The following is a 5,853-nucleotide window of genomic DNA, read 5'->3' on the forward strand; positions in this document are numbered from 1 at the left end:
TTGAGCCCATCTTTGCATGAAATGTTCCCTTGGTATCTCTAATTTTCTTGAAGAGATCTCTAGTCTTTCCCATTCTATTATTAGCTACCTTAATGATTCCCAAATCATTATTTCTATTATGCTCCTGTGGAATCATAATGCTTAGTATATATCACCTGCATGGTCAGAGGATGCTCCTTGCAAATACTTGCCACCACATCTGAGTTTTCAATCTCAATATTTGATGACTTTCTACCTGGTAATCAAGTGACTCTTATGATTTTCTCTCTTTTATTAACCACCCCTTTACATCTAATATGTCTGCAAGTGCTAGTGGTTCTACATTCTGATTTACTTTAAACCATCTGTTTGAATTCCTCATCACCCCAATGTCAAAGCACACATGGAATAAGATTTCCGCATATATTTTCATCACCTAGGAAACAATAAAATGACTAGATAACATTCATGACCTAGAGAATCAATGTTGATAATAATACCTCAGAATCTATTTTGTACCACTCCCTCTCCCAGACACTTCTAATGTGTAATCTATTGTAAGAATCACTGGTCAGTATTCATAGCTTCCAGATTAGTACTTCTGGCACCAGGCTACATCCCCTGAAGTCTACTTTATTCAACCAGTTATTTAACTTTAAAAATAACTGAGGATGCTTCTCCATGTTTTAAAAATTTTCAGTTTGTCTATTCTTTAAAGATTAAAATTCAATAAAGTTTCATTAGTACTCAATTTATTTTATAATCAGGCCCTTTTAACATCTTAATTTTGACACTATATCCATGCCCTAAACACGTTTCTTCCATCTCGTTTAATAACCCCCCATAAATTTTATCATGTTCAGAATGTCTTTCTCTTCTTCTATGTCCAATCATACCTGTACATATTTTGAACTGAAATAATTACATTATTCCAATAAAATGATTTCTGCAAATACTTTTCAAGTATTTGGTAAGAATAAATAAAATAAAGGGCATTCAGGCTTGGTATATGGCTCTATTCAAAGCTCAACATTCAGAAAATGAAGATCATGGCATCTGGTCCCATCACTTCATGGGAAATAGATGGGGAAACAGTGGAAACAGTGTCAGACTTTATTTTTTTGGGCTCCAAAATCACTGCCTATGGTGACTGCAGCCATGAAATTAAAAGACGCTTACTCCTAGGAAGAAAAGTTATGACCAACCTAGATAGCATATTGAAAAGCAGAGACATTACTCGGCCAACAAAGGTCCATCTAGTCAAGGCTATGATTTTTACAGTGGTCATGTATAGATGTGAGAGTTGGACTGTGAACAAAGCTGAGCACCGAAGAATTGATGCTTTTGAACTGTGGTGTTGGAGAAGACTCTTGAGAGTCCCTTGGACTGCAAGGAGATCCAAACAGTCCATACTAAAGGAGATCAGCCCTGGGTGTTCTTTGGAAGGAAGGATGCAGAAGCTGAAACTCCAGTACTTTGGCCATTTCATGCGAAGAGTTGACTTATTGGAAAAGACTCTGATGCTGGGAGGGATTAGGGGCAGGAGGAGGAGGGGACAACAGAGGATGAGATGGCTGGATGGCATCACCGACTCGATGGACGTGGGTTTGAGTGAATTCCGGGAGTTGGTGATGGACAGGGAGGCCTGGTGTGCTGCAATTCATGGGGTCACAAAGAGTCGGAGACGACTGAATGACTGAACTGAACTGAACTGAACCAAATTTCCTTTTTAAAATTCTTGAGAAATGTTTTCTCCATTTACTGCATTGTATTTCAGATGCAATCTATTAATGATATGGAAACAAAAAATGCAACAGAGCTGACAGAGTTCATTGTCACAGGACTTACACATCAACCAGAGTGGCAAGTGCCCTTGTTTCTGTTGTTGATAATATACCTCTTCACCATTGTGGGAAACCTTGGTCTAATCACGCTCATCTGCAATGACCCTAAACTTCACATCCCCATGGACTTATTCCTAGGGAACCTGGCATTTGTGGATACTTGGTTATCCTCCACAGTGACCCCCAAGATGCTGCTCAACTTCTTTGCCATGAGCAAAATGATCTCTCTTTCTGAATGTAAGATGCGGTTTTTTTACTTTGTTATCTGTGTAACTATGGAATGTTTTCTGTTGGCAACTATGGCACATGATCGTTATGTGGTCATATGCAAACCACTAATTAATCCAATAATCATGACCAACAGACTATATATTTGGCTGTTAGTTTTGTCATATTTTGGTGGCCTCCTTCATGCCACACTTCATAATGTTTTTTTACTCAGATTAACCTTCTGCAATTCCAACACAGTGCATCACTTTTACTGTGACATTATACCACTGTTTAAGATTTCTTGTACTGACCCTTCCATTAACATTCTGATATTATTCATTTTTGCTGGGTCAATATAGCCATTCACCATTTCCATTGTTCTTATCTCTTATGCTCTAGTTCTCTGTACAGTTTTGAAAAAGAAGTCTTTACAAGGCATAAGGAAGGCCTTCTCCACCTGTGGAGCCACCTCCTATCTGTCTCTTTATACTATGGGCCTCTTCTCTTCATGTATGTGCTCCCTGGATCTGCACAAGAAAATGATCAGAATATGATGGACTGCCTATTTTACACTGTCATCATTCCTTTCTTAAATCCAATTATCTACAGCCTCAGAAATAAGAAAGTCATAAGTTCACTGGCAAAAATGTTGAACAGAAATGCTTAAAACTTATATTAATATCTGTCCTCTTGTTAAAATAGTCATATAATTGTGGAGATCTGATGTTGCTATTTGTAGTTTTGTGTATAAGTTTGTTCCTCTTATAACTATCCTAGAATTTTAATGACTTACTAAGGTGGGATTTCTGGAGAAGGCAATGGCACCCCACTCCAGTACTCTTGCCTGGAAAATCCCATGGACGGAGAAGCCTGGTAGGCTGCAGTCCATGGGGTCGCAAAGAGTCAGATATGACTGAGTGACTTCACTTTCACCTTTCACTTTCATGCATTGGATAAGGAAATGGCAACCCACTCCAGTGTTCTTGCCTGGAGAATCCCAGGGATAGCGTAGCCTGGTGGGCTGCCGTCTATGGGGTCGCACAGAGTTGGACACGACTGAAGCAACTTAGCAGCAGCAGCAGCAGCAAGGTGGGATTTCTAGTAAACATCTTAAAATATGTGGATATGTAACTCAAAACCAAGAATAAAGACAAATTTTAATCAAGTGTTCATGTAATATTACAATAATTAGAGAGGAGAGAAATTATCATATTTCACACATATATTCTCAGTGAGGCTTCATAAATGCATTAAGCAACACAATAGCATAATCACTGAAGAAAACGGAATATAATGTCTTTGATAGCAAAAACTCTGTGTAGTCTAGAGACTTACATTACATTTAATTCTATAGTAAAGTTAGGATTGTTTTGAGTGAATGGAGGACAATTGCAGGAATTTGTGTCTATAAATAATTGAGAGAGAATTGAAATGAATGCTTTAAATGAAGTAAAATTGCAAAGCTTATTATCAATCTTGTGTTGAGCCCATGGAGATTACTAGGCCTACAATGGCTACTGAATGTCAGATCACCTTCCTGTTGTTGTTCAGTCGATCAGCCATATCCAACTCTTTGTGACCCCATGGACTGCAGCACACCAGGCTTAGGTTTTTTCATGGCAACTGCAAGTATCATATACCTAAAGTGATTAATCTTGCTCTACTTAGCAGGAGGATTATCTCCTGTTATATATAGGAGAAACTCTTTAGGTAGATGTTTGTATTAACAATTAAACAGTATAAGTAAAAATATCATTATTATATATATCTAAAAGTGAAGGTCACAAGATTAGATCAAGTCATTTATCTTGTTTTTGTTCCCTAAGGGACATCCCCAAGCCTCAGAAATGGAGTTAATAAATCACAGTCCAGATACTTTTATTATTTTTCACTATAGGATCCATGTTATTGCATATTGCCCTGGATTGTTTTTTTTTGTTGCTGTATAATATTCCCATTGCTCTGATTATTTTTTTTCTGTAAGTTATCTAAATTTCTGTTTGTTCACAAACTGTTATGACTCAAAGCCTATATTTCTAATATAGGCAACTGGTGTATATTTCTTTGATGATCACAAAAGTTTGATTCTATAACTGGCCTTTTGTTTGAATGAAAAGGTTGAGCACAATGTATCACCTGCCAAGTTCTTCTTTAGGTTGAGTAGGTATGAAATAGGCACTGGAGGCCTGTAAGATGTCAGACTTCCTATGGAGCCTTCTCTTGAATATGTCTAATCTATAGATTCTAGTGCTCTGATGTATGTTTCAGAAAAACCCATACTAATTTATGCCTTCCAAAATTCATTAAAATCTCTTCACTGATGTGTTCCTATTTTTATTTCTGTTAAAGTATTTTTTTTTCCATTTTGTATATCATATAAATTTCCATATCATTTCCATATGATTGGATTTATATGGATTTATATGATATGGATTTATCTATACCATTTATATAATATGGATTATATAATAATCCACAATAATATGTATTATTTCCATATAATATGGATTCCATAAATTTCCATATGATTTCCATATCATTGCAGTGGAATGTTGGAAAAGATGTAAAATATAAACCCTTACAAAGCTTACATTTTAGAAGTATTGTCCAGATATCTTTAAAAAAAGAAACTATGAAATGACATATGTTTTACTTAATGTTAGTGAGATGTAAAAGCTGTCAGGCTACATTCATCTGGTTATCTGAAACACTGATGATATCAGATGAAAATGCTACTTGGAAACACTAATAATACAACAGAAATACTCTTTATTATGAAGATATATCAATTATTTAATCTTGAGATTTAAGAGAATTTACAGCTCCTCTCCCTTATGTACATGGATACATTTTTTTTTCTCCTAATTTTACAACACCTTGTGATATTGAGAAGTTGCTGACAACATTATCCTTTACAGTGGTCAAAAAATCAACACAATCACAAGTAAAAACAAACTCTACTAAATCTAGAACCATATTTCTCAGTCTGAGTTGTGAACTGCTGTTGTGTTGTTGTTCGATTGTGACATCATATTCAATTCTTTACAACTCCATGGAATTCAGCACATCAGCTCTGTCCTCTATTTCCTGGAGTTTGCTCAAATTCATGTCCGCTGAGTCAGTGATGCCAACCAACCACCTCATCTTCTGCCACCCCCTTCTCCAGCAGGAAAGGAAATTTTTCCCACCATCAGGGTTTATTTCAATGAGTCAGCTCTTTGTATCAGGTGGACAAAATACTGGAGCTTCAGTTTCAGCATCAGTCCTTCCAATGAATATTCAGAATTGATCTTCTTTAGGATTAACTGGTTTGATTTCCTTGCTGTACCAGGGACTCTCAAATCTTCTCCGGCACCACAATATGAAAGCATCAGTTCTTCAGCACTCAGCCTTCCTTATGGTCAACTCTCACATCTGTACATAACTACTGGAAAAGCCATAGTTTTGACTATATGGACTCTTGTTGGCAAACGGATATCTTTGTTTTTTAATAAGTTGCCTAGGTTTGTCATGGCTTTCTTCCAAAGAGTAAGCATCTTTTAATTTCATGGCTGCAGTAAACATTCTCAGTGATTCTGGAGCCCAAGAAAATAAAATTTGTCACTGCTTCCACTTTTTTCCCTTCTATTGTCCATGATAGGATGGGATGGGATGCCATGATCTCAGTTTTACTAATCTTGAGTTTCAAGCCTCCTCTATCACCTCTTTCACCCTCATCAGGAGGCTCTTCAGTTCCTCTTTGCTCTTTCTGCCATTAGAGTGGTATCATCTGCATATCTGAGGTTGCTGATATTTCTCCTGGCAGTCTTGATTCCAGCTT

General features: G+C 36.8%; 1 pseudogene; it reads left to right on the forward strand.

The window, feature by feature from the left end:
* Positions 1 to 1,774: 1,774 nt before the first annotated feature.
* Positions 1,775 to 2,700, forward strand: LOC129644795 (olfactory receptor 187-like; annotated as a pseudogene).
* The last annotated feature ends 3,153 nt before the right edge of the window (positions 2,701 to 5,853 follow it).

The sequence above is a fragment of the Bubalus kerabau genome, chromosome 2 (genome assembly GCF_029407905.1).
Source record: "Bubalus kerabau isolate K-KA32 ecotype Philippines breed swamp buffalo chromosome 2, PCC_UOA_SB_1v2, whole genome shotgun sequence".
Taxonomy (NCBI): Eukaryota; Metazoa; Chordata; class Mammalia; order Artiodactyla; family Bovidae; genus Bubalus; species Bubalus kerabau.